Here is a 6085-nt window from a genome sequence, read left to right as displayed (position 1 = left end):
TTTAGGGAAACAATCAGGACCGAGAAAAATAGACAACAGCGACATCTAGTGGACATCTCTCTTGTACAACATAAATACCTTCGTTTTATAGTCCTAATTCTTTTTTGAATGTCATTTCCCAGTTCTGCGCATATCTTGCAAGTTTAGAAAAAATCGTGAAATAATAATAATAATAATAACAACAACAACAACAACAATAATAATAATAATAATAATAATAATAATAATATATGAATTTATAGCTTTAGATCAAAAATGTAAAGAGTTTTCTCATTTAAGAGAATTTTTAAGTCCAGAAACATCCTCAAGACAGATTTTCAGTTTCAGTTTATAAATTCATGCTTTTTTAGTCTCCACATGCCTTGATCAGGTATGTTTCATGTAGAAACCTTTTAAAGACCTTGATTTGCTTTATATTTCGGATGAACTGATCCATTTTTAACTTACTTAATACCCTAACACCCTAAGTCAGAGACCTGCCTAGTCAACAGGCTGTTAATTCTTGAAGTTGTTCCTCCTCCTATTTTCTGTGCCGTCATGTTTTGCCCATCTCTAAGCAATCTGGTGCTGATTTCCCAGAAGACCCAGCAGTCTCCAGCTGGCCTGCACCACCGCAGCCGCGTCATGAACAATCTGCACCGTACGTCTGTGGCTATGTGGGCCACCGCAGGAGTCCCACCTCTATTTGCTGTTTGTCTTGACAGAAATAAATGCACTGACAACATTATTTCCTCTGCTGTTGAAAGCAAATGATGAAGATGTGCTGCAGGGTTTTAGAAGTAACTGCAGTTATAAGCACATGTAGTAGTAAATGATCTAAAGAGGTTAGTCATACGGACACACTGCACCACAGCATATGACTGTGGAGTTTACTGGCTGTTTCATAATTCTAATCACATCCAGACCTCAGCCCACTCAGAGATGTGGGCAAACTGACTTCATCAGATGGATTGGTTTGACCTTCTGCAGCATCTGGATTATCTTATGTCTGTCAATTTTCATCACAGTGATGGCCTTTAGAGTATGTCAGGTACAGTGTGTGTGTGTTAAAGCCTGTAGGAGATGGTAAAACTCGGGAAGAAAATGTGCTTACCCCTCCCCACAACAAATAAATATAAAGACAAAATTTTAATGAAAAGGCTAAACATCCAAGTAAAATGAAGTTGTTAGATGATGCAGCGACAGAAGGAGAAGAGTTACTCAAGGATACATCTGGACATGGTTTGCATATCCTTGGTGGGTTCTGCTGACAGCAGCACCAGTCGGTGATTTATTAGATATTTTTGTGGGATCAACAAAAATGAAGAGGCTGTTGAGTCTAAAGTCGACAGTGTTGGCGGTGCGCGTGTGAACCAGTCTGCACAGCCTCATTGCCCTCAGTAGGAGAAGTAATTTATCTTCTAGGACAAGTGACACAGAGGTGCAACAACACACACCTGCAACACAACATGTGTTCTGTTGCTGGTTGGTTTACAGGGTAAGTCTCAGAAAAGGCATAAGTAAGCTTTTTGATTTATTTTTTTAATCAAAAACAGTAAAGGACCAAAGTACCTTGAAGGAATGCAAATCATCTAATGTATTTCATGCTGGTATTTTAAACTATTGTATTAAAGTATCTTTCTGGAGTATTTCTTATCCGATGGCACCATCTAGTGGCCGACAAGCATATCACATAAATAGTCAGTCGATCTGTTTTATTAAGATGGCGACTTCACATTTCTGTTTATGTGCTTCTGTAGCCGACAGAGCAAAAACACGTTGTTTTATGAGTATTATTCTCGTGTCATGTTGTGTTCTCATATATTTATATTTTAGAGACTTACTTGTCTGTGAAAAGTTCATCAACTATGCATCAGCCGAGGTATTCCTTAAATTTGAAGCATCTAAGCGGTAGTTGTTGGTTAGTTCTGGTTGGCGCTCACTTTCCTATTGCACGGAGCTCTTCGGGGCAGGGGACGTGCTTAGCAAGCAAACAAAGACGTATTGCTTACATTATATCACAGTACAAGATAAGATAATCACTTTTATGGATTTCAGAAAAATCACACACAATTTCTGAAAGGGGAAAACTCCAGAAAGATACTTTAATGGGGAGAAATGTTTGAGTTTGAGCTTTTTGATATTAATAATAAAATAATACATACCAATATGTGCAGTCTTGTGAGATCTGGAGCAACAATCTGGTAGCAGTCCATGCCTCGCAGCTGCTGCCTTTGATAACTGTAGCTGTGTGTTTGTAAAATTAAAGTCATGGCCATATTGGTGTTTTCCAAGGCTGTAGTGGTCATCTTACACTGAATTCACTCCATAGATCGGCCTGTTTCAGTGGCAAATAAAACGATTTTGAGTTTACTTAAAGAAAACCGAGTGACTCATGCGATACATTACTAACAAACACAAACATCTGGCTCTGCCTTCCGCTGGAGAGTGATAGTTGCAGTTACCACTGCATGACCAGATGTCCTTCATACTAATGAAGTGAAACTCTGCATTTCTGCCACAGCAGAACCTATTATGAATTAACTAGTTAATAGAATCTGTTCACCTCATTTCCTCCAGTCAGACTTCTGAACTCTTAATGTTTCCTCATTTGGTGCCTATACCTCACCTTGGTGACTCTGTGGTTTCTGTGTTCATCTTTAGTCTCTATTACACCCAGGTTCAAACAGTTTGCACTAAATTTGAGATCAAAACAAAAATTAGAGGCACACATGGCAATTTAGCTTGCTTTTAGCACCCTCTAGAGCAGCGATACTCAAATGGCGGCCCGCGGGCCGGACCTCTCTTTTAGTGGCCCCCAAACCCGGAGCGCACTCCCTCCCCCACCCCCAACGGCCGACCAGGAGGTGTAGGATAGATAGAGCTGAGGAAAATAATCAAATGATCAATGCATCGAGATGCGGGCATAAACGATTCTGCATTTTGTTATTTTAACGGTGACACCAGCATCCAAATCTGTCAGAGCAGCTGTTTTCCACATTTACCTGGTAGGAAACTTTGGTCTGTCCTTATGTGGTTGGCAGGGCTGAACGCTGGAGTTATAACCTGAGACCGAACCGAATCAGCCCGATCGGTTCTGTTGGATTTGGGCCGTGAATTATGTTAATTGAGCGGGTTGTCAGGCGGTGTGCTCCACTTGCTCGATCAGTGACTGGGGGTGGGGGGTCTGCTCAAACCCCCCCCCCCATATATATATATATATATATATATATATATATATATATATATATATATATATATATATATATATATATATATGTATGTATGTATAAAAGAGAGAAATCCCGGGTTTTATACAAACACTTTTGATGTTACTGTTAATTGAATCTTTACTGTGTCCCAGATGTATTTTTCGGTGCTCTGCTATTTTATGTGTCATATTCTCTGCTTTTAGCATAGCAGGCAAAACATTTCATGACATCTAAACCTTTTAAAGTATTGAATAAAGGGCTGATTCCGTCGCAAACAGGACACAGTATGAGTTTGTCAAAAGTAGCGTTCTATCCACTTTTAATGGCAAACTGCACAATCTCGTGATCGGTTAATCTAATAATTCTTAAATAATAGTCTTCAGGGAAAACTGCATGGGGGAGGGGGATGTTCTGTTATTGAGGTTCCTTACGTTAAAACAGTATTTTATTTATCAAAGTTTTTTTTGAACTACCTGCCTGTTTGTCTGTGTGTACTCAATTTCCCTCTGGGATTAATAAAGTATTTTTGAATTGAATTGTACTCCTCTTTAACCACTCTAAGCAGTAGCTCAGAGGACAAATGGAGTTGTGTAAATGAAACATCATTCATAACTTTATCATTACTTGAAATAATAGGGGATGCTTTTTTCGGCAGTGCAACATTTCAAGCTGCCGAATTATGCATCCCCATCTTTTAAAGCCAAACACTGTCTAAAGAGGAGTACACACAGACAAACAGGCAGGTAGTTCAAAAAAAAACTTTGATAAATAAAATACTGTTTTAACGTAAGGAACCTCAATAACAGAACATCCCCCTCCCCCACGCAGTTTTCCCTGAAGACTATTATTTAAGAATTATTAGATTAACCGATCACGAGATTGTGCAGTTTGCCATTAAAAGTGGATAGAACGCTACTTTTGACAAACTCATACTGTGTCCTGTTTGCGACGGAATCAGCCCTTTATCATTACTTTAAAAGGTTTAGATGTCATGAAATGTTTTGCCTGCTATGCTAAAAGCAGAGAATATGACACATAAAATAGCAGAGCAACGAAAAATACATCTGGGACACAGTAAAGATTCAATTAACAGTAACATCAAAAGTGTTTGTATAAAACCCGGGATTTCTCTCTCTTTACACACACACACACACACACACACACACACACACACACACACACACACATATATATATATATATATATATATATATATATATATATATATATATATATATATAAAACTGTGACAGCATATTACGTTTTCAGGATGCACATGCATAAGTCACATGGTAATAGTACGAGTATATCTAATAGCCGTCGCGCTGCTTATATTTTAAGCTGTTTCCTCATTGTTATCAGCGAGTTTTCAACAATGCGCGCTCCCGCGGCAGGGGATGCAATTCTCGGCAGGTAGGCTGTTCTCGGCATAACACCTGTTTTGGGGAGGGGGTGGGGTCAGTGACGGCTGCAGCAGCGTAATCGTCTGTCTCTTTTATTTAGGGACACGGAGAAGTTAAAAGGAGAGGGAAATAGAAGTTTTTGTTCCACTTTATTCTTTTGTTTCATGATGATAAACTGATGTTAAATTCAGCTTAAAGAGAAACTGGGAGGAAGCTTTGGTTCATTTTAAGTTACAGGAGATCTTGTCTCCTATCTGCTCCTCCAGAGACAGCATGGACATGAGGGTTACATGGTGAGGGTCCCACAGGACAGGTTAGTGCAGTCACACAGCCGGGCTGGAGGGGGACCGGTGCTGTCCTGCTTTATATTGCAGGCTTGTGTGTTATGTGCATTACAGCCAGGGATCCAAACAGCAGCAGCAGCCACCCTTTAAATATGAAAAAAAAAAGAAAAAAAAAATCAAGTTTCAGAGATAAAAAAAAAGTGCCATGCCACCGCTCCTGCCAGGCCCAGTTTCCCCAGTAACCACAACCAGCTCATCATCTACCTCATCCAGACCATCTGTCTCACAATAACTCATCAGCTCCACCTGCAACCCCCTCTATATGACATCAGGAGGAACACCAAGCCGGTGCCAGATTATTGAAACCATTGAGTAGATTCTCCAGCATTCTAAAACCCTGCCTAAACCTCAAGATCCTGACCTCGCTTCTGAACCTCGACCTTGCCACCTGCCTGCTCCCTGACTGGATTATCTCATCGTTTCTGATCTTCTGGACTCCTGACCTTGGATCTGTTTCACAGACTCTGCCTCTGGATTACCCCTCCTGACCAAGCCTTCTGCTACTGCCCTTCCTACAGACTGGTAACACTCCCGTGTGTTCCCTAATAAAAACTTTAAAGTGTCTTTCTGTGTCTGGTGTTTCCACGGGTCCTCCAGTCCAGGCTGTTACAAAAAGTGGGTTTCAAAAATGTAATTTTGTCATTTTAAAGCTGCATTCATATTTCCTTTATGAATAAGTGGCAGCTAACTGCAGATACTTTTACCCAGCGCTTAACAAGTATTAATCCCAGATACATTCTGTAGTTCACAAATTACAGACATGGTCTTTACTGGATCTAGTTTTCATCTCTTATCTTGGCCCAGGGCAGCTCCGCCCTTCCTCTGCCCAACCAGCCACCTCCATGGGCTCATCTGGTGTGACCCCTGGGCTTTCACCGCCCAGAGATCCAATTCCTCCAGTGCGCCTTGAGCTGAATTATACATTTTTTGCAAATGTGTATGGAATGAAATTGTGCTTTCTGCAAAAATGACACTTTCTTACCGCATTGTCTCTCAACTTTAACAAAGTAAAACATTAAACACTTCTACCTCTACTAAAAAGTTCTAGAAGATGCCTGAATTTGTTTTGCTCCTATAGGCTAAGGGTCATGCCATCGTTGGTGCAGACTCGGTCTTATTCACTGCTTTTAAAGTACAATTTTATAAA

Source organism: Nothobranchius furzeri, chromosome 1 (assembly GCF_043380555.1).
Source record: "Nothobranchius furzeri strain GRZ-AD chromosome 1, NfurGRZ-RIMD1, whole genome shotgun sequence".
In the NCBI taxonomy this organism is placed as follows: Eukaryota; Metazoa; Chordata; class Actinopteri; order Cyprinodontiformes; family Nothobranchiidae; genus Nothobranchius; species Nothobranchius furzeri.
This window is presented reverse-complemented; position numbering follows the sequence as displayed.